At 38.8% G+C, this 24512-nt stretch overlaps 1 protein-coding gene across 3 annotated transcripts in view; it reads right to left on the bottom strand.

Annotated features, from left to right (window-relative positions):
• Positions 1 to 23439, bottom strand: part of LOC113953191 (urea transporter 2-like) — a 299021-nt gene extending 275582 nt beyond the window's left edge. For all 3 annotated transcript variants that reach the window (XM_027656092.1, XM_027656094.1, XM_027656093.1), the window contains exons 1-2: positions 23334 to 23439; positions 18952 to 19066 (exon numbers count right to left, since the gene is read on the bottom strand). The gene's annotated coding sequence lies outside the window, so the exon portion shown is untranslated. The remainder of the gene's footprint in view (positions 1 to 18951; positions 19067 to 23333) is intronic.
• Positions 23440 to 24512: the final 1073 nt, after the last annotated feature.

The raw sequence follows: 24512 nt of genomic DNA, 5'->3' as shown, positions 1-24512 counted from the left end.
GACCCTGCACAGTACAGCTCAAACAATCCCACTCTGTCCCTGAGAGCATTGCCCAAATGTTCCTCAAGCTCTGGTAGCTTTGGTACTGTACCCACTACCCTGGGGAGCCTGTTCAGTGCCCAACCACCCTCTGGGGAAGAACCTTTTCCTGATATCCAACCCAAACCTCACCTGACACAGCTCCAGCTATTCCCTCAGGTTCTGTCACAGGTCAACAGAGAGAAACGATCAGTGCCTGCCCCTCCTCTTCCCCTCGTAAGAAGTTGTAGACTCCAATGTCTTCTCTCAGTCTCCTCCAGGGTGAACAGGCCAAGTAACCTCAGACACTGACGAGTGTGTCTTCCCCTCCCGACTTCAACATCGTCATAGCCCTATAACCTATAACCAAATGTATTTTCCTATGAATGCCCTTTGGAAGACCAAGACCAAAACTGTCTCAGAAATCCTGGGAGAGTTTTGAAACCCATGGGTTTGGAGGTACCTGTCCTTTTTTGGGGTATTGAGCCCAAACGACTGTTCCCAGGAATCAGTTGCACGGCCTCCCCACTGCGTCAGAACAGACACACACACACACAGAGTGTGCAGGTAGGGAACTTACAGGGAAAGTGCAGTAGAGGCATAAATCCAGTCAATTGGAAACTACTACGACCTCAAGGGCTTCACGTCCTTTAAGGTCTATTTCTGCTGTGTCTCTCATAAGCAAAGCAAGAAATAGATGTGGTTTAATGGCTAGACTAAGGGATGCTGAATGACTGTATGTACTCAGCAGGTTGCTTCTCAAACTGCTTATCTTGTTGTACTGCCTGTAAATGGCAGAATCCTTCTTCATCACCTCAATCCCACAAAATCTTACGTTATGTACTTAACTTTCTGAACTCTGAGCAGTCCCTCTGACTTCAGCACAGCTACCCCGGTGCAAAATTAAGTGTGGACATAAATCACTGCAGGACTGAGCCTGGAATACATCGTGGTGAATAGTTTCTCTTCAGGAAAGCATTTATTTCCTAAAGGCATCATTTCAGCTTAAAGGTTTCACATATTTGTGTTGTACTTAGTGAGTCAGTTGGGAAGCAGTGTTGAAGGACAACTAGAAATGTCCAAAATACACATTACTAAATGCAGTAATTTAAAATTGGGGAGATAGACCCATAAAGGAATTCAGATGCCCCAATAATGTCTAAATAAGAAGCGTCAAAGAAAGTTGTACTTTTCTATCTCAGCTCAAATGACCAGGGTAATTATCTGGGAAGAAGGAGACTGGAATTTGAGTTTCCTCCTTTCCCAAAAGCATGAACTGGAATTACAGTTTCCAATACCTTGAGAAAATTATGTCTTAAGCATTGAACTGTGAAATGTGGAAAGGTTACACAAGGCCAAGTTTGTGAACCCCATCCTCTCCTGAATTTAGTGCCCACTTCTAAATGTTGAATATATGTTGAAAGTTACCAATTTAAAAAGAAAGGGGAAAAAAAGGAAGAAATAAAGAAAGAAACATTTAAAAGGTTAAAAAAAAGAGAAAAACTGTCATATTTTCGGAGTGTTTAAAAGCAACATCATGGTACAACTGTGGTTGTAGCAAACAATAAGAAACTATTCCCAAAGATCCAGCTATGACAGTGGTGACTCATAAGCAGGCCTTTAAAGTACTCCCAGTGTCTAAATATTAAATATTTACTATAGTTCTATAAAATTTTACATTCATCCTACTCCTTGCTTGTTTTACCAGTTATCAAGGGACAGTGAAGATTCTGTATTTTCTTCCCCTTTCCAGCACATCAAACCTTTTTTTATAATACCCCTATTAAGCCACACACCTCCCCAGTTTCCTGTGGGTTGTCACTAAGTCATACTGGTGTCAGCATAGAAACTCCAGCTGAGTCTCACTGATGTCAGACAGAAAAGGGATGGAAAAAAACCAATTACCAAACCCCACAATTCTTATAAATACTGCAGTTAGCAAGACAGTCCTTAGTCAGGCGGCTCACACTGAATTGTAACTTCCTTTTCTGCATTTGCATATTGATTGTCAATGTTTTCTTATCTGTCTCTATAGCATCATGCATATTGCCAGCATGACACAAATAAATGAGCTAATGAATAAATAATGGCAATCAATAGAAACAAACACAGAATTGACTGACCTCCTCATTGTTCTCACTGAATGAGATGCCAAGAGTAATCAAACAGCATAAATTATAAAATATAACTTCAACATTAGAAAGTCATTGTTTCAATGTTTTAAGGAACATGCAGTGTGAATAAGGCAACATGCTGGATATAAAACATTTAGACAGGTTTATCTTGCTTTCAGGAAGTGTCCATGCCTGCTCCCACTGAAGTAAAAAAATAAGCTTCCTGGTACAGAATTGACTCCAAAATCTTTCAAAACAGTTTGAAAGTGTTTGCAGTTCTTTTTAACATAGTGGAGCTTTCCTCTGTGAGGGGATGGTGTGTCACAGAAAACCAGTTTAACCCATTTTGTCAAGGACTTGAGGACTGAAGACACATATACTTGTCAACAAAGACTTTCTTCAAGTGGTTAAAAGTTAAATACTCCTATGGAAGTAATTATTTTTGAAATAACACTGAAAGAACTACTTTCGACAGACGCACTTCACTACGTGCTTTTTTAAGCATTCCCACCCCTCTTGAACTTTTATATCACCTCTTTCTTTTGTCCCTTCCATATAAATACAGATAAACCCTGTTTCCATTTGCAGTGCTTTCCACAAACCAGCTTTAACTCCACGACACTGGTACTGCTCACAGTTTTTTTGTCTTATTCTTATCACTAATGACCCATTGGTCATATATTTACATGTAAGGAGAAACCCAACTGAGGACCACAATAGCAGTAGAAGATTTTCGGAGCATCCAGCACTAAGGAACCTTACCACAGCACAGATGCATTAAAAAACCATAAACAAACAAACAAAAGACCAACCAATTTAAAAAAACCCCAATCAGCAACACCGCCCCTCAAAAATCTCCAAACTCAGCAGCATTGTATGAGTAGGGACGATAATCACCTGTAATGTGGAGGGTTCCTTGCACCTCCTTTTCACCATTGGATGCCAAATTGTGGTTTGTTAGCCAAAGAAGGCTCCAGTAGACAAACCCCAAAAGATTACAAGGGCCCATGTTGTAACCATGTTCTGTAGTGCCGTATGATAATACACAACCCATGTGTATTGAGAAAATACCAAGGGGTATTTTTCTCTAGTAGAATGCATATCTGTTGTTAAGTAACTGATGACAAAGGCTGGCACATTATTAAAGGCTGGACTGAGTTCAGAATTTAATATTCCCCTTGCATTTCAAGCAATTTTCAATGTCCACAACTGTCATCCAACATTGTTTCCAAGTCGCAATTCAGTGGGAGAAAAATAGCGGTCCATGCAGGGCTTCACAGTGACACATCTGTTATGATATTTATCTTAAGTGTGAAGACAGGAATGAACCAACTTCCAGCCTCATAATTCAGAACTGAACATAATAGAAACTAAAGGGAGAAAAAAAAGAGACAGCATATTTGTGTGAATGTAGGTTAATGGAATATCATGTGAAACTGCTTTTGCCAGAATTTCTGTGGTTGCTTCCAAGTCTACTTATCATGATGTAAATCAGGAGGAGTCCTATTAAGTGAATTGACTCACATTGGCCCAAGCAGCTGTAAAAGAGATCTAAATGAGGCATAGTATCATTGTGAGGGGTCAGTTGTCTGAAGTCTTTCCACTATTATAATGATGGGACGAATACGCTAACCTTTGAGATCTAAAAAATCCTCCAAGACAGCTGTCCTACACTATTTTTTAAGGCATTCTCCCCTTTGCAAGTCTGTATTTTAGGTCTTGCCCCTCCCACCCCTCACCAGCACTCACTGCACACAACTTCATGGAATTTCCAAACATTTCCTGTGGAGAAAAAACCCCAAACTTTCTGAACTCTATTTTGCTTCAGGGCATCTAATCTTGAAAGTTATGTGTGCTGTTAAAAACTGGCTTTCAAATCATGGAACGAGGCCTTTAGGGATACTTTCTTTCTCTTATTATTTTTTTTTCCTCTTCATAAGAAGTTTCAGAGCTGCAGAGCCTCAAGCCAAAAGAAATAGTTGTACAGGCAAGTTTTCTGCAGAACAAGAGGCATGCTGGGGTGCTTGCTAGAGGCTATTTCACCCTCCCACATTTACATGCCTCCCACAAGGATCCACGTAGCTGATATGAAAATGAGTACATGAACTCCTGAGTGAACTTTTACACTGGCCTCGCCTCCTCCTCTCATCTTGGCCATCGCTTAGAATCCTAGAATCCTAGAATCATTTGGGTTGGAAGAGAAAGGGACCTTAAAGATATCTACCTCCAATCCCTCTGCCATGAACAGGGGCATGTTTTGCTGGACCAGGCTGCTCACAGCTCCATTCAACCTGGCCTTCAACACTTCCAGGGGTGAGGCAGCCACCATTTCTCTGAGCAACCTGTTCAAGGGCCTCATCACCCTCACAGCGAAGGTATTTTTCCTTAATATTTAATCTAAATTTACTCTCTGTAAGTTTGAAGCCATTCCCCTTGTCCTGTCATTCCAGGCCCTTGTAAATAGTCTCTCTCCATTTTTCTTCTAGCTTCCTTCAGGTACTGGAAGGCTGCAATCAGGTCACCTTGAAGCCTCCTCTTTTCCAGGCTGAACAATCCTGATTCTTTCAGCCTTTCCTCACAGCAGAGATACTCCATCCCTCTGTTCATCTTGGTGTCTCCTCTGGACTTGCTTCAGCAGCTCCATGTCCTTCCTGTATTGTTCCCCAGGGCTGGAGGCAGCTCTGCAGGGGGGTCTCACCTGAGGGGGCAGAGGGGCAGAATTCCTCCCTCCCTTGCTGCCCACACTGTGGGATCAGCCCAGCACACCAGGGGGTTCTGGGCTGGGCCATGTCCAGCCTCTCACCCACCAGCACCCCCAGGACCTTCTCCCCAGGGCTGCTCTCCATCTCTTCATCCTCCAGCCTGTTTCAGACACATTCTTCTTGTTTGAGAACAACTTTCCAGATATTTTTTACCTTTCTAAAGTATAGTTATATAAACGTGTGAAAAAGAATCAGCTGGAAAGACTCCAGGAAGGCCAGGTTGGACAGGGCTTGGAGCAACCTGGGCTAGTGGAAGGTGTCCCTGCCCATGGCAGGGGGGTGGAAAGAGATGATCTTTAAGCTCCCTCCCAACCCAAACCATTCTGGGATTCTAAAGCCTCCAGAGTAACAAGTTACCCGAATTTGATGGTGCCAAAACACTAGTTATCACAGTTGCTGTGCTGGGTTTATGCTTTTTATCTAACTGGGACTTCACTTTTTTTCAAAATGTATTGATATTTATGGGAATCAGGCTGTCATCAGCCATTGCGGTACCTGACCTGGTTTAACGTGGCAGTTACACCACACAGATGCTTACTCACTTCTTGCCTCTCAAGGGGGTGTGGGAGACAATCGTTGGGTGGGGGGAAATAAAAAGTTAGAATTAATGTGTTGAGATAAAGAAGAGATGGTGATAATAATAGTAATAGTAATTTTAATAATAACAATAATAATAATGACAAAAGAATTAGATACTAAAAAAGAGATTCCCAGTGCTATTGCTCACCACCTGTCATCTTTTTTACTGATTATTATTTAGAAAATAGAGTTCTTACCCTCAAATTACCAAATCGCTACTTTTTCTTGGTGTGCTGGCATATGTGACAGAGGGCTTTGCTTCCACCTGTGTTAGAATTTTCTTTTTTTTTTTTTGTTTTCACAGAAGACACTGCACATATATAGAATATTGTCTTTCCTACACCTTAGGGCCAAAAGTGATCACCAGTCTCTGGCATGACGTCCTGCATTAAAAATAAAGCCTTGAAATTTTACATTGCGAGCCCTGAAATGGTAAAATTAAATTGGAGAAGATGAATGAATGCTGTCATAGTTCACATTAAAAATGGCTTTTCAAAGATTCATGAACAAAGGGAAATGCTTAAATTAAGTGTTTCACACACCAAACAGGCTGTTAGATAGGAGACTTCTACTTTGGAGCTACTATTATTATTTATTTTATATTGTGGAACTGCCCCCAGTTGTACCTTTGTATTAAAAGACAAACTCCCTTTCCCTCTCCTTTCCTGACTCTGAGTGATTGCAAACAAAGGCACTTGACCATGCCAAGCTTCACACCCATGGTGAATCTCACACACTGCAAGTGCCTCCTCTGAAAACTGTGACTGTACACAGACCAACGAGGATGATGACACAGATATGTGCATGTGCCCACACAAGCACAATGGTGGGGTTGGTGGGAAAGTTTGGGTACTAGCTCATGTCTTTCTATACTATTTTTACATAGAATTCACAAATTATTTATTTCTCTGGTAGTTTAACAGGGGGAATTCCCCGGTTGACTGAGATCGTAACCTTCACTGATCTGGGCACTTGAAAGCATGTACATGGGTCAGGTGTGAGATATCTCTACATGTTTCCCCATTCCAATATCCCACAGGGGCAGGAGATAAACTTTATTTCATACACTGAGGAGTCCTGGCTCAATGCAAATACATTTCTTGCCCTCAAACTGCTGTTTAGCAGCACAATAACAGGGAAAATGCATTTCCTCACCTTCTGGGGTCACACTGTTTGCGTGGTGGTCTGTCCTGCATGAGTGAACAGGAGCACAAATATGCCTTTTCCTCCTGTGTGCTGATCTCTGACTTTAGTTTACCTACACAGAAGGTTTTTCAAATGCACTTAACGGGTATTAACTTGTAGTTTCCTTACAGCTCTCCAGTCAGATTGCTGAGCAATTAATTGCATACTTTCTGTTTTCAGAAACTCATATGGAGACTCCAAGGACTAAATCAACCTAAGGTGCAGAAATTTGTTCTACCACAACTAATTATCCAATGAAAAATCTCAGTTCAGCAATATATCTGAAAATAGAGTGTTTGGAAAGCCAGTCTAGCATTTAATTCTATTTATAATATAAAGCTTCACTATAGCCAATGTTGTTAAGAGGTTTTTATGGTATATAGCATGAAGTTTTGGTCTTTAATTACTCCTTTAATCTTTGCTGGGCTTGTTCCTGAGAACGTGTTGCATTCCTGCTTTTTACAGGATAAACAGCTTTCAGGAATGCATCAGACTGCCGCAGGGGTCAGAGAGTGCATTTATTGAACACCACTCTATTTCAGCCTGAATCTTGACTGATCTGGTTTTGCTTAGTGGAAGTGTAATTAATATAACTAATTAAAAACTGACCACCCAAAAATTTTGATTTTTTTTTTTTTTTTTCCAGGGTAAGAGAATTTACACACATCCTCGTTTGTTTCATGCAGTTCCTCTTCCACCTGGAAGGGTCAGCTGTTTGTAGACCCTATATGTTAAGTCTCTATATGTTAATGGGACAATTATGTTAAATAATGATAAGTGTATGTTAACATAGACGTTATGTTACATTCAAAAAAATATAATGATATTTCCCATTTGAGTTGTCAGATGGACGGTTCATAGGGCTACAGCATTTTTTCTTTTTTTGCTACACTTTCAGACCATATTCAGGGGCCCAGACAGCACTTTGACTCTTGTTACAAACTCTTGGGAAATTCTCAAATATAAGGTATTTTCTCTACTCTCCTGCAGTATGAAAGGGAAATAGGGGAGATGTTTGTTTCGCAGTGACAGGATGTGTTCCCAACTCCTGGAAAATCATGGCAGATCAACCCTACTTCTTCTGGATACCCTTAAAATCTGGCTTGCCATGATGGGTAATGGGAGAATGACCCCTTGTTGTAATTATAGAGTTCTCTGTAAGAACAGAACTCTTATTTACAATATATCCCCAAATTATTATTAGCAGAAGACAAACATCAAGGGAAAAAGGTATATTTACTACTGTACATTTTTGGCATTTGATTCAGAAACAGATACTCCAGGTGACAATTGTCCCTACCTTGGCTCCCTCCATCTCAAATTCCAGTGTGTGCTGTTTCCCTTATGGAAGAGGATTCTGATCTGGAGACATACCCCTTTTTAGACTTAACCTTTTCTTGAGGTTCAAATTAGACACTCTCCTCTTTCAGGAGGATTTCTCAGGGCTTCAGAAATGCAACTGACCTTTAATCATAACAAATGAGACGTATCTCCTTGCTAAAGAAACAGTTGTTGGAAAGTCCCCTATTGGAAGAAGATAATTTTTTTCTTGCCAGAGAGAGATTCGATCATTAGTACGTAACTCTTGTTTTCTCAAAGTCTCTATTTCATGTGCAGTGATGGTTGACCTGTATTCATGTATGCAAGTGAGATTTCATGTGTGTGGTTAGCACTTAATTCTTGGATTAGGTTCTTCGACACAACTGTAGCTGGATAAGGATTTGGCAGCTCACTGGAGTGCTCACACCTCGTCCTGTTTTGAGCAATATCTGTCTGTTTTAAACTTATTATGCAACTCTGGAGAGTTGCTGATTGGTCACCAAAGGTGCGTGGACCACATTGGTTCCCAACATTGAATTGGATTAAGATTTTAAATGGTGCACAGCCACCACACTGATCTTTTGGAACATGTTAAACTTCATGTTTAGAGAGAAGAAAGGAAGAGTTATGAAGTGATATGAGGTTCTTACTGAGAGGTGACATGTGATTAAAGGAAAGTAGGAAGGACTGAACAGGAAGAACATTAGTGATATCATCCCGTAAGGAGCTGTGGACTATAACTGAAGGATTTTGGATTATGACTAAGAAAATAAGAAGAAAGAAAATATAGTAAATGAATCTGAGGTAATAAAAGCAGAAATGCAAGGTGTGGAAGCATATGTCACAAAACGTATGTTAAGAGTTGATAGATTAATTGATTGGCTTAATAGTAGTGAAGGCAAAAAACTGCTAAACCATGAGGATTAGGAGACTACACTTACTAATGTAATGATTCTGTAGTGGTATTCATCTGACTACACAAATTCACAAGAGTTCTGGAAGCATATGGCAAATGATCTGTGCAACCGCACCAAAGAATAAAACACAGTAAGTTTATCTCATACAGCTGCACAAATTCTCTCCGATCAGCATATTTGAACTGAGTTCATGAATGATTTGTATGTTTGTTCAAATGAGTTTTTAATTCCTGGAGTGACCTTCCCCCCAGAGCTATCTGAATTGTGGCTATTGATACTTCGTGTAGATACTTTTAGTCTTAGAAATTCTTTGCAAGGTAGGATTGATTTTTGAAAACTGATTTATTTCTAAACATTTACTAAGCAGCTTTGACCAACAGTTCCTGGACTATAAGGCCTTCATAAATGGCACCTACTGACTACAAATATACATTATCTGTCATGTTTTACTTCAGTCACAGGGTACTGGCCCCAGATTGGTCAGTTTAAATGCAGCTAGTGGCTGGATGGCTGAAGCATTAAGACCCATCTTGAATCATGAATGATAATAAGTATTCACAGAAGCTTCGTTTGGGGAACACAGGGGACCTGAAAACAGATTCAGAACAGACTGAGGTCATTCGGATACCCATGAATAATCCTGCGAGACCTCAGAGGAGTATATCCACATACTAATATGTGCCTAGCCTCATTTTGTTATTCCAAGGGCTCTAATCTAACTCAGAGGGAGATAATTTACATGAAGGAATCATTAGAGAAAGTGCATAAACAGCCTGTGAAAGAGAGATGAGCGTGCAGATCCACCTCCTTTCCAAAGCTGGCGTCTGCCTCGCTAGGTTTGAGAGCTCTACAGACAACTGATGCCTCTTTCAGACTCAAAAAAAATTCTTGGATTGTTTTCGCATCAGCTTCGCCATTTCTACAAAAAAACCAAAAGTGATAAATTCAGTGTAGTGTAATCTGGTGTCTGCTGAGATCCCTGTAAGAGGCACAAGGTCTATTTTGAATCTTGTAAGGTAAATATGAACTCAGACCTAGGCTTCACATGGAAGCCCTGTGCTCCCACAAATGTGACTGCTAGCTTCAACTATAAAGGATATGCAACGTTGACGGCCTTTTCTCGTCTACCTACCTTGTAAAGAATGAAAGGACTCTGGTGTGAGAAAACATTACTGTATTTTAGAACACCTGCAGAAAAAGAAAATTAGATACAGGGAAGAGTGTGGGGGTTTTTTTCCTCAAAAATTCATTGATGGAGTTCAGGCTTATCCAATATTAGCTGGCAGTGCAGACAATATTTTCAGAGTTGAAATTTTGACTCTGTTCTGAGGAAAGGCACATTTCAGTATGATTGAACAGGTTCTATCAAAACAGAGTGATACAGTCAGGGATACAGTCAGCATTCAGCAGACTGCAAATGATGTGTCTGTCTAGATACCTGTGAAAAATGGCATTACAGAGAAGCAGATCTTTAAAAATCAGAATCCTACCAGGGGGAGGCAATTGAGATCCATAATATGTAGTCATCTGTTGAGTCATTTCCTCACCAGAGGCAATTGAGGACTAAATGGTAACTTTCTTATCAAGTTGTGAAATAAAAAGCCAAAACAAACCCAAAACAAAAGCAACAACAAAAAAACCCCCAAACCAACTGAACAAAACAAACCAAACCAAACCAATGAAACAAACAAACAAACAAAAAAGCCCACCAAAAAACCAACACACATGACAGCACTGTTGGGGTCAAACTTCCCAAGGGTTGTGATGATAAGATTATGGTAAGGATATAAAGAAAAAAAATAATCTAAACTAATGAGATTAAGCAGGATGAGATCATTCACTGATGAATTTATCCCGTGACCAAGAACAATGTAATGAGATTAATGATGAGGATTTTTGATCATAATAAGATGGGGGCTGATGCCTGAGAGAAAGTTCAGTGGTTGCAACAACTGCAGTGAGTCTCATGTGTAAAGACAACACAATAAAACCTAACTGTTAAAACACCTTGTAGTGAAGAGATGCCTTTGCTATAGTTCTATGGGAAAGCTCTGAAGAATTTGATAAATAACTGTAACCTTCCTTTCATTATTTCTTCTTTCTGACTCGTCCATCTAAATGAAACATAAACCCTACATCCATGGCAAAGCTTTTTATTCAACTAAAGCATCCTTCCAAGTCACCTCATGTGCTACTGGATATAATATGTAGCACATTTAAGATTTTTGTTTCTTTGCCCACAGAGATGCTCTTTCCCCATAGGTGTTTCACATCAGCACATCATGGGGGTTTTCCTCTCACTCTGAGAACTTGGTTTGGAAACTGTGAGGCTGAGGACTTATGAGGGCTTTGGACAGACTCCTTTACCCTAGCTTGGTGAGACTGACACAGACTTCATTACCTGGGGACATTTCCAGGACAAATTCCTTGGGGAACACCTAGAGGCAGTGTGTTACAGAGAAGTCCATCATGATCAGGGCTGTTCTGGTCTCAGACTGCAGTTCATCTCACTTAGACATGAGCTGTTCACCCTGGGTCCTCTTTGTGGCCAGTGAAGAGAAATGGGGTGTGCTGTGGAAGTTCATTTCACAAACATCAGTAGTTTGATTTAGGATGATGTCAGTCGTCTTTGAAAACATCTGTCCTTCTGACCCCAAAGTGAAAACAGAGGGACTACTTCAAGAAGCCAAGTGTATTTATTCAGGTGATAATAAATAATACTGTTCTGTATCATGACTAGTCTCTTTTTCCCCAGTATACTAGGTAGACTTGATCAATGTGATTGTTAGTGACTAACTATAACGGTTTTACTGAAAACAAACAAACAAATAAACTCTTAGGATTCTGATTGCAAAGTCTGTTCTGGGACCCTAAAAAAAATGAGACAACCTCATAAAAGCTCTTTATATGAAAAAAAGAAAGACAATACTTTGCATCAGAAAAAGAAAAACTGAGAAAAAAAATATTGACGTAACTCTAACTTAGCCTTAAAAATATTGGACAACCAAACTCAGTGATCCAGTAATATAATTCTCCTACTTTATACATGGGGAAACACAGACATCAAAAGATGACATGGTGAGTACTGTGAAATTACTGGTAATAATTACTAGAAAGATTTTCTACAGGGACTCGTCAGCTAGAAGATCATCAACATATAAAATATAAATATGTGCTCTCCAAAAGCAGGATGAGAAACTCCTAAAATGCTCAGTTTCAGTGGAATTCATTCAACAAAAAAGGCACAGTAACAAGTAGCAGTCAGAGAGTGCATATACCTAAGCAGACAGCAAAAGAAAAAAAAAAGTCTTGGTAAGCGTGTGCTTTGAAGTTTCCCACATAACAACATTTTCTTAAAGAGAGGCAATGCAGACTCTATTAACCCAAATGGCTTGTCTGAAACAGCTCACATACAGAGAGCTCTCAGGGAATGTGTTTGACTGTTTTCAATATTATGTTTATCTTTATGATCCTTACATGTACTTAAAAGTCCACACTTTTTTTATTGGCTTTTCTTGATTTAGACCAAATCCAATTCTTCAAATAATTAACAATTTTACAACTCAGAAATCCTGTATGCATGCTTGTTTGCAGCTGAATTTCAGCCTAATCATATCTAAAATAATCTTAATAATAATCTTGAAGTATTTGCCAACTCTATCATCCATTAACTTTTTATGGTATGCAAACACTTCATGTTTTACTGACATGTTCAGAAAACTTGTACTGAGGGACTAACTACGTATGGGACCAAGGGAGTTATCCTTAATTTGTAATTTCCTGTTATTGTAAATTATACCTGCTCTGCATCTTTATGGCCTCCTTCCATCTTGAAATGTTACCACATTACTTTTCTGTTAACTTATGCACCTTGAATGTTGTAAAAACCACCTTAAAAGTCAATAAAAATGCAATAACACTGTGTCAGTCAACAACCCTATTGAGCAAAGGATTGGAAAGCTACGGATAAAACACAACTGCACCATGTTGAAATTGATTAAAGATATGAATCAGAAAATTAAAAGTTTGACTGGGTTTTTTTTGTTTGTTCCCCCCCCCCCCCCCCTCCAGTTTTAGGTATTACTAGTAGCTTATTTTATAGAGCAGTTAATTCGATGCTATCTGGAGTCCTGTAAAGAGGCTGCCAGTGCAAGAAGTGATACTGCCTTGAGTTGCTTTCAGTAACATGGATTACCCATGATCATCTTAAATGCACAACCACCCAGCAAATGTTGCCACAATCTAAATCTAAGTCCTTCTATTTGTGTGAATGCATAGGTAAGAACATCTCTTTTTTTAAAAATTTTGATCAGGAACATCCAGGTCATTATTTCACACCTGACAGAGCCCTGCAGGAAAGCCCCAGGGAAGAGTGTGACAACGGGGGAAGCCTAAAGTCATCCCTCCCCGATACTTCTTGTTGATTTAGCTCAGGAACCTGCTAACCCAGAGCTGCACAACTTTGTCTTTAACTGTCTTTGCTGGTTTTTTCTCCTCTGTGTTTGCTTAACAACTTCACGGACTCGGTCTAGATTACAAGTGACCTCTCAAGCAAATAACTTGGGGAAAACTGCGCTGATTTCAGCCTATATTGTAGAATTTTTGTAGAGAAAGTAAAATCTTGAAAATAAAATTCCTCACAGAGACATCAAAATGGACTAAAAATTGAGTGGAGAGGAAGCCATCATCTCAGTGATGAGGGCTTCTAAGAACAGAGATTGAGTAATTCAATGCCAGTCTGGGTAATTTTTTTCTTTTCTGTTTAATTTTGGTATATACCTGGGATTAAACAGCTTCTTCAAGAATCCAGACATCCTTTTTGGTAAATAAACATAACTTGATTCCAAGCTTATTTTACACACAGCAAATAAATAAGCAATCATAAAGTATGTCATCATAAATAAAAGCCTTATTAAGCTCAGGCTATGAAAACCAATCAGTAGAGGACACTCATCCCCAGTGAAAGCAGCAGCTAATGCTCTGTGGTTCCTGGTGGATATTCTGTCATTGTATTTTAAAACCACAAGGAATTCCCTGTGTCATCAGCAATGACCACTTTATTGCTGGTGAATTAGGAAATGAGTAGGGCTAAAGGTGCATTTGAATTCCATGGACTTATTCATTTAGCCCATCTTCCAATGCAGGAGACCATGTGGCTTTCTCTAGGGTTTGGACAGATTCAGAGAAAGAAAATCAGGCCCTTCTTTGAGTTTCAACATATACATGATACCAGAGAATGATGAGTTTTGTTCTTCCAGCTATAACAAGGCAATTAGAAGTTAATTATCAGTGAAAAAAAGAAAATAAAGACTGAGCTGATCAGCTGCCGCATATTTATGTCTATTCCTCTGGTTGTTTTACTCAAAAATTCATACCCCAAGGAAAACTTCTGCAATTTTTCCAGAAGCATTACGCTTCCTAACATTTCCTAGATTGAATATATCTCTTTTCTAAAGAGTAACATTTTCTATTTCAAAGCAGTTCTATTCATTTTTCATGAGACAAGCTTTTTGAACATGAATGGTTCCAACTTGAAATGAATAATTTTGTCTGTATTTAAAGAAGTTATTTCATTCAGCTTGGAAAACCATATAACACCTTCCCCCAACTCCCTCATCCCCAGCATTTTTAATATAATGAAATATTTTTAATGAATAAGAAGTTTTAGCAAACTGAAAAATATATATGATAATTGTGCATTTCCACTATTTATCATGTGATGAATACCATGCTAACTACTATTAGATGTATCAAATCAGACTCATTTAATCCAAAAGTGATCAAACTTCATTTAAACAATGCAATTTCTTTTGAAAGCATTAGAGAGGAGAACAACAAATCCAAATAATTCATTTCTCTCTTGCTTAATGCATTATTGATTTGTGCTTTCCTTTTAAATGATAGTGCTCTGATGTGATAAACATTGATTTGAATCCTTATACAAATATTATATATCATCACCTTGTTATGGTAACTGAATAATACATACTAAAATAGACCTGAAGGGATGGCATACTATGAAACAAAACCAGCATGAAGTGCCAAAATTCTGTGCATGTATGTGTGAGGGTGCATATGTAAAATAACAAATGGAAATGAAAATAATAAATAAATAATAAATAAATAAATTAAATCCAGGGTATGGTAATGATGCAGAACTATAGAAAGTTTATATTTCGGTTAACGCTGAACAGACAATCTTGGAAATGAAAAATAATTACCTTCTGCTACTAGTGATTCTTTTAGCTTGACATTTCTTGCAACCACAAGTGCAAAGCTGTCACAGGTTTAAAGGGAGAGCTCGCTCACACCCTGCTTGTGTTCAGCAGCTTTAGCTGCGAGCACAGCTATTCACACCGAGGGGAACTACACAGTCAAAAGACAAAAGAAAAGTGCTGAGACCAGTAAACACACAGATAATCCTGTCCACCAAACAATTTTGCATTTCCTTTATGCACCATTTATTTTGGACAAAAAAGCTGCTGAGAGATTTACGTCAAAATGATTTCCACAGCTCAGCTGCTCAAGTCTGGGGAGATGATTGAAGTGCTGAGCTACACTTTCCCTGGGATCATTGCAACCCCCTGTCCTGCCATGCCCAGAGCTGGGAGATCTCACGTGCTCTTCCTCAGACAAGTTAATTTCCAGCATCAGCTGGGTGATTTTCTGGCAGCCTGGATGAGGGGACAGATCCTGTGGTTACTGAGAGACAAAGGGTGAAACTTCTTTCTGTTTTCCCTTGTACAGCAGTGGGACTCCAGCACTGGTTCTCCTTCCTTTGGGATGTCACTCCCACGGTGGCCAGTCTGGGAAGACATTTCATCATCCTTCTCCTGAGCTCTCTGCTAAGAAAGGAGAGCACCCCTCTCACATCCATAGTGTAGATAACTGTGCTCAGGGCACACACACAGGGCCAAAATAGTCGGATTTTTCATAACACAATCCAAAACATCTGTATCCTGCTGGAAAACACTCATGCTTGTCATGCAAAAACCGTCAAATGAGTATGGCTGCACTGGGACAACAAGTGCTCATGCTATCCCACACTTTCACAGCGGATTATTCTTGCAACTAATGATCTATAACTACAACCCACCAGGGCTGCATTGAGATTTTGCCTGTAAGGCTACAAGGGATGAGGACTGTATATCACTATTCAGGGACAAACCAGACAAACCAGATCCAAATATGCAATCTCATTTCAACAGATTGCAAAGTGGGACCAGGGAGACATGGAAGCTGGGCTCCTTCTCCCTCTAACATCATAAGTATCACACCCAATGCAGCTGAGTGGGTACTGTCATTTATCCTGCTGTGTCCCAACAACAGGTTACAATCCCATAGGGTAGGAAGCAGTCTGGCTTTCATGTGATCGCCACTCACAGGCAACATTATCTTGTTATAAAACCCTGGCTCGGTGAGGTACATGCAAGTAGAAGCTATGATAAGGTAAATCAGGCTAGATTAGTTGTGCAAATAAAGATATTCAAATAAATTTGCAAGCAATATATATAACTTTTTTTTCCCCATACACATGCTTTTGTGCATGGCACCACTCTTTAAAAAAAGTACCTCTCAAGACTCAATCGACTCAATAGAATAAGATGCCCCTGAAATTTTTGCATGAGACTGTTTCCCAGGAGTAGGTGGTTAATTCAGAGTTGAAAACTTAACCGCTTCTAGTCTCCCCAGAATCAGGCATCATATTTCTCTCACTCACTAAAAATTATTTCTCCATTCCCAGGAAATAGTTCTAGTATTAATTTAGAGAATGAAACATATTTTTTTTGTGGTTATCAGTAAAAAAAAAAAAAGAAATACCAACCCAAATAGTCCATTTAAAACCTATTAACAAGCATAAGAAGGCTAAAGAGGGCATAATTAACGTAATTTTTTTCCCCACTTTCCACAAATTTAACACAATCCATAACATACACAGCTCTGATTGTAAGGAAGCAGATCAACATCCTGCCCCAATGGTCTTACATATGGAATGGGAAAATGAAACCTGAACCTTCAGTTTACAAATAGCTGGGGAAAAAATAACTAGATCACAGGGTTGAAAACTTGCAATTATTATGGTATTTGCATTATGGCAAATTTAAAGCTGGTATTCCAGGTTACAGACAGGGCTATAAACTGGTATTCTACACTGTGCATTGCAAGCTCATTTAAAATGTACTCTTCCACGACATGATGAGAACACAAATTATAATTAGGAAAGTAACCCAAGCAGAAAATTAGTCTGGAAGACAAAGTCTGAATGTGCTCCTGCAGACAAAGCCATCCTGTGTCCTAACTTTACTGTCTCAGTACAGGGAAAGACTAATGCAGATGATAAGGACAGATATGGCTTTCCAAGAGAGGGGGGGAAAAAAAGGCTTTGCAAGTATGATCTGTGGTGTTTCAGTTGTGCAAACACACACAAAGAGAAGCCTCAGCAGATCCCATCTCTGCAGAGTTACTCATAGCAAAGGCTGTTACAGCTGCAGAGTACAGGTCTATACCTGGGTTTTTGTTCCCACAATCCTATTCATAGGGAAAAATCCACATTTATCAGCACAGATAAGGTCTGCTGACCCCATTCTGAACCCAAAGCCTACTTACACAATTAAATGTACCTAACATTTGTAACCAACAAAAGGTTAGCTGTAAAGGTAGTGATACGAGAAAAAAAAAAAAAGTTTCAAAATTTCAATCTGAAACAAAAGGACTCAAAAGAAGAAAAGGTGAAAAAGTAAAAATTCTTGCTATTGCAAACTGATAGAGCAAATAAATGATTTTGAAAAACTTATAAGCAAGACATATCTGAAAACATTTGCATTTGAGGTTTTGTTTTCTGGAAAAGTTTTGTGAGGTTTAAAAACCAAATGGTTCTGTGTAAATCAGTTACTATGTCTATACTTTATCCAGACAGACTGGAAGAAATACAGTGTTTGGAAAATTACACCTACCTTTCGTGTGTCTCTCCTTGTGGAAAGGGGACCTGTATATTAGACACTGATTACATTGCACTCGAAGGAAAGGATCATGATTTTCCATTAAAACCTATTTGCATAATTTTCTATTTAATCTCTCCACTTTCTGTTAGAGTGACTTTTCTTGAGGTAACTGTTGCTACTTGATTTTCAGGGTGCCCATGACTTCCCTGTACCTTATGGGATTTAGCAGATTTATCCTTGTTTAGAAAATTATCAAAAAGAAAAAAAAAAACAAACAAAACAAACAAAAAAAATTCACTGAGGTAAGGAGATAAAGCAACAGTTACCATGAAAAAAGAATTGTACTCTGCTGTAAGGGACTAGATTTTGGCAAAAAACACAATGTTTGATGAGTGTGAAGCTAAGTACCTATACATAGGATTTTAAAAAGTGAGAATTAAAAAGTGGGACACCTTGTTTCCTCCAAGGGTGGCCTGCTCCTTTCCCAACAGTACAGGCAGCAAAGACTTCAGTAAAACAGGCATTTTTTGGAAGGGTGTATAAAAATGTTAAGAACACTCAGTAGCCCCTGCGCAGTACACTAAGTCAGGCTCTTCTTGGTGACCATCCATCATCATCTGGGGAATTCATCACAATTACAGGTGTTACCCAAAATATTGCCCTGAACACATCTTTGGTCTCAAGTGTACCTGCACAGTTTGGTGTTTGCTGTTGTCTTGATCCCTTTTTGTTCTCTGTCTCACCTGCCTCTGGCCAGACCGGGGTGCCACTTGAAAGACACTCTCTGAGCACCATTTTTACTCTGTGTACCTTTAATACCCATTTTTAGCTCCTTTTTGGATGAACTAAGCCAAACAAGAGGAACAGGCTGTGAGTGAGAGCAAAAAAATTGATAGGGAAGAGTTGCCCTCCTGTTTTTTGCAGGGCAGAAGTTACCTGGCACTTAGGGGAACATATAAACACACCAAGACACATCCAACACAACACAGACTTAGATACTAATCCACCAATCTGTACTCTGCAAAACCCCAAATTATCCACGGCAGCTCTTGCTGATCACTGGGCCTCCATCACATTTATCTAATCAGCAAATTTTATTTCATCTCCTACTCACCAGCAACTCAGAACATCTCACTTCAGTGGTGGAATGGCATACAGATTCAGTCTCTTGTTGGTGACAGAGATAAGAAATTCAAATCAGAAAAAGCTCCAGGAAGAGCTGCTTGGACCTGAATGAAAGAACAGATTGCTTAGGGTTAGTTTTTTTCTCATTTTAAGGCTGGGGTGAATTTAGTTTACTCATTTCATATTATTTCACGTGCAAATTTAAAACCTTTTTCTCTGCTTCCCATATATCTCAGAGTTTGGGAACAGGGAATTATGATTTCACACACAACTCATGGTCTGAGACAGGGTGTGTCTGAGTTTAATGTGTATTTAAGTCCAGTCCTGGTCAGAACGTTTCCCAAGAGGAATGTTTAATACAAGCTTCAATAACATGTTTCTGTTCATTTGGAGGTGACCTAAAATCATGTCTGGAGTAAACACATGTTTATTAGTTGTTGTTCACGGCACAAATATTTCTTGAATTGGGTCTTAGAAAAAAACAGTAATTTCTGAAGTCAGAATTTTTCAAATCCAAAGGCAAAAATTAAAGTAATATCTTATATTTGAAAAGCACATAAACTCCTCTGTAGCCAAAGCTCCTTCTCTAAACTTTATCACTGGAATATGTGTTGTGAATTTTCAGTGCCCATTTTGAAACTCGTAGGCATAGCATTTTTTTTCAAATTCAAAATATCAAAAACATTTATAAATGTAAAGAAAAAAATGGGAAAGAAATACAAATTCATTTTTATTACCTTCATGTAGGTTTTAGTGTTGAAGAAAAGGAAAAAAAATACGCAATTATCAAAACCAAAACCAGCAGTGATTATGTATAAAGTCTGGGCAAGTTTTATCGTTGATTACTTATTCCTGATTTTTCATTCCTCCCCTATATATTTTCAGATAAATTACTTTTGGAAAGTAACTATATATTATAAGCTAATTCAGCTTCAAAACTCTGGTTTGGTGACATTTACAGAATATTTAACACTTTCCAAAACTGTGACAAAATTTATATTCATGGATATAGTTTTAGGAACCTAATTTCAAGTTTAAAAATACTGACTCATAGGCTTCTCGAGATGTGTGAGAAATGTCCTTTAGAACATGCATAAGATGACAAGAATAAAGGTGTTGGGCTAAAAAACTAGTCGGTGAAATAAAAACCCACCAGGAAAGATATTAATCTGCTCATATCAAACTGCATTGAGCTTCCTGCAACCTCCTTCTCTTTTTCTTGGGATGTGCAAAGACTTACTGAGCTGGAACTCAGAAAGTCCAGCTTTGTAACCCCTCAGTAAGTCCAGTGTGACGATGCACACGCTAAGATGTAGCCAACAGGAAGGAAACTTGGTTATTAACACTTTTGTATTGAACTAGGCAATATCACTTTATAAAAGTTCTATTCTTGGAGCTCCCTGAGTCCAAGAAGCAGGATATGCTTTTCCCATGAAGAGGATTTTCCATGTTGTCAGCTTTCAGAGAACCTACTGCTTGTCATTACAGACCTGGAATCAGGTGATCACACAATATCTGGTTTTATTATGAATCAAAAAACTAACATAAAACTCAAACAAAAATACTTTAAGTACTAATTAGAATGGTTAAAAGTAAAAGAAACCACCAAAAACCCCACCAAAACCTTAGAGTTGTGCTAGCAGAGGGCAAGGCAGACCCAAACCCATTCTTTGCCAAAAAGAAAAGTTGCTCCTCATATGAACTTCTTTGCAAGATTTTAGAAATTACTGGGTTACTCAGTAGTTTCCTGAAAGCTCGAAAAATCACACTAGAAAAAAAATTTTGGCGAATTTTCCATCACTTGGTTGGATTGAAGAAATTAGAAACCTTCTGCTTTCCTGGGGCTTTTCAGCACCTCCTCCTTTCCGCCCTCCTACAGCTTGAAAATGATATGATATAACAAGACCAGCCAGAAGAAAGAATATGCAGAAACACTTCTTGAAGCCTCAGGCATTCAGACTCCAGAAGACAGGGATGAAAGCTCCAGACACGTGTGCAGCCACGTTGCTAGAAGGTGTAGTTCCAAGATTATGTGTAAGGCCCAGTTGAAAAAATCATCCTTTCAATTTCAAAACCTCACAAGCTGCTCCCCTCTACCTCCTCCCCTGCTGAGTAACTCCTCCAGTTTTGATTGTCATGCACCTCCCTTGCAATACAAGACCTTGTTCGGGCAGTGTACATGAGCATTTTGAAGGAGCCCTCCTGACAAATGAGAACTGTGATTGCTCTTTCCATGTTAAGTATCCTTTAAAAAAATATGTGGCCATATAGAGGGGTCATTGCAAACTTCTTAAGTGAAATCTGTACCTGCATCAATGGTCTTCAGCAGCTTGAAGAGGACTAAGTATAAAAAAATTTCAGATTCATTTCTGTTCTTTCCTATCCAGCCTCTAAGTACAGTTCCTCTAGTACTTTGTCCATCAGTACCAATCAGTAGTCCACCTGACTCACCAATGGTGCAAATCCTAAATTTGGATATATGTGTTTCCTTTTAATTGTTTTGCCCTCAATAACTTGTTATGTTCCCAATAATTTTATTTAATTTTCAGTAACTCTGAACTGATCAGGCAGTTGGATCATATGATCATTGTAGGTCCCTTGCAACCGAAGTATCTTGTCCTATCCTATCCTATCCTATCCTATCCTATCCTATCCTATCCTAATTGTTAACCTCAGACTCAGGCTGGGACCTTATAAAAAGCTCCCCCTCAGTGATGTATGAGAAACCTCTTCTTCTGGAGCTCCTTGTCTTGGAGGACAGCTCTGGAAATTTTCAGCTTCAAGAACTAGGAGCAAGGTACTCCAGCCTGATCTGAGAGGTTTTCTTGACATCCATCTGATATTGTCCCTTATCTCCATCTCCTGTACCGACATATAGATCTTGCTACATCATTTTGGACCCTGACCACTATCAGTAGACTTCGATTTACCGATTGCCTTATCTCTGCCACAGCCTTATTAACTCAACGCACCCTGCAAGTTTTAAACCTCTCCTAGTCCCACAAGGATTCCTCAGGACAGTATGTGCTAATACAATGTCCAGGTGTGGCTGAAAAGTCCCAGACATGTAGGAAAAGATTATTCTCTGGCCTGTGACACAAGCTGCGTTGTTTATAGGAAAATTCATTTTGCTTTGCTGCACAGCAACTTCTGATTGCTCAAAGCTAAGCCATTTTTTTTCCCAAAGCAAAGGATGGGAAGCATGTCTGTAAATTGTTTTACTCTGCTTGTTTACTGGTCACCATCATGAATCAGATGCTTTTAACTAAAAAAACAAAGTGTTGCCACTGTGGCTGTTACAGCAGAGAAGGGAGGTAAGGTGATCTATAACACAGTTCATGACTGGATTATCACAGATCAATGCAAACCAAATGACTAAATGCTGTCTTTTAGTCTTTTTTGCTTCCTGCTGTTTTGTTTGTTTGTTTGTTTGTGGATTTTTTGTTTTGTTCTGTTTTGGTTATTTATTTATTTATTTATTTCATGCTACCTTGGAGTTCAGGTGCAAGAGACAAATCAATAGAAAATCCTTACTGAAATGTAAAATGGGAGAGTGAAGAGTGCAAAGAAAGGAAGAAATATTTCTCGTGCTGGTGTGTATAACACTGGTTTCCAGCATGTTGCAAATCTGCTGGTGCCCCTTTAAGAATACTCATAACTTAGTTTGTAAAAGCTAACAGCATTAAAAATACAGTAATTAACATGTTCATAATGTAAATGCTAATAATTTAACATGTCAAGCATCCTCATCCCCTACTGAATCAATATAAATTTTTAAAACTGACTCTTTAAGACCTTTAAAATCAACTCTCAAAGCATGCACTAAACAACCACACCGTTGGCATACAGGAACACCAAGTTACAAATTCATGTGTTAGACTGTCTGACACACTCTTTCTCTTTGATGTAAAAGAACAAAAGCCAAAAAAACCTCCCCTCAAAATCTTATATTTGGAACTGCATAATCTGCATGCATAAATGAAATGTTTGGGTCTTTTTTCTCAAAGATTTTCTAATTTTTAAAGACATAAACCTTACTGAGAGGTTAGAGAATAAGTTTTTCCACAACAAAGTTTTGTGACAATCCAAAATGTTCTTGAAGCAACAAGTATATAAAGATAATAAAAAATTAGTCTAATAAACTAAAAGTCAAACTTCCTGGGTTTAGACCAGTTTCTGTCAAGATTGTTTTAGGTCATGAAGAGAACATTTAGAAATTGCTTTTAAATATTATAAAGACTAGCTCTTAAAATAAAGGTTATTCTCATGTTTACTGCAAAAAAGGCAAGAAAAATGTTTGGTTTGTAGTTTTATTTTTTTTTCCAAACATCTGCAAAATAGAGATGGAATTATTAGGTGGATGCATCTTACCTCGCTACCTCGCTCACGACGCTTCGAGAAAGACTCATGAAGCACTTTGGGGTTTATATATGGAGAGACCGCCAAATGCCTGGAGCAGATGGCTGTTTCCTGGTCAACCCATTGAAAGAAGATGGTAGATATGACCTTTTTTATTTTTTAATTTGTTACAGATACAAAATAAATAAGTTTTGCAATTGAGTACAAAACCCATCACATCATCTGTGGGTCTCAAATACTTATCCTATAAAATTGCACAATGCCTGTGTTAACATCTTGTTCTACTTGAACAGCCAGATAATGGACTGGATGTCAATAGGCCAGAGGTTGTTCTTGCTTTGGGAAAATCTTCTGTGCCCATGAAGTTGAGCCAGAGGTGTTTTTCACTACAGCCGTTCCAGAGTTTCAGTGGGAAGAAAGAGCTCAGCTTCCCCCACACTCCATATATCTGGATTAATTACACCTGCTGGGAATTTAGCCTTTCTTTTCTGTATCTTAATCCTCCTGATCTCAGGTATAAGTTGAAGTTCTACCTGGGCAATACTAAAGCCCTTCTTTGCTGTGAGAAAGGAGGAAACTATTTTCAGAGAGGTTAAAATTTTACAAAGTGTATGTACTCAGAAATAATTTATGAAGGGTTATATGTCTGATAGGAGATAAGAGCTCATGTACCTTGCTTTCCTAGCATGAAAAAAGGTCTTAACCTCCAACCACCCCCCTCTAAAAAAAAAAACAAAAAACAAACAATCACCAAAAAAAACCCCAAAAACCAAAAACCAAAAACAAAACAAGCAACCAACTAGGAAAAAGTTCAGTACATTTCCTCAGATGCTTCAAGATTAGCACAAATTACAGTCCAGTGGCAAAGAGAAGATGGAGGATTCCAGATTTGGGGTAAAATAAGTCAGCTGCAGTTAGGGAAGCTTTTCACGTCTGTTTGAAAGAAGTTACTTTATATTGAGGGATGTGTCTTGCTGCCAGTCCCTTGTGTATGGTAGAAATGTTTCACAACAGGATGCAAAACAAGTATGAGAGATGTGGGCATGGTCTATTGATTTCTAACTCATCCAATGAAAAGTACTGCTTAAAACCACACCTCATAATCTCTTAAACCATTCCAGCTACATTTAAATTATTTCTGAGAACTCAGAAGTATCATTATGGCAAGATCTTCTCCGAACTCCTATTTCA

This window comes from Corapipo altera, unplaced genomic scaffold (assembly GCF_003945725.1).
Source record: "Corapipo altera isolate COAL_440 unplaced genomic scaffold, ASM394572v1 61553, whole genome shotgun sequence".
Classification (NCBI taxonomy): domain Eukaryota; kingdom Metazoa; phylum Chordata; class Aves; order Passeriformes; family Pipridae; genus Corapipo; species Corapipo altera.
The sequence above is the reverse complement of the archived record's forward strand: the minus strand, read 5'-3'. Positions and strand labels throughout refer to the sequence as shown.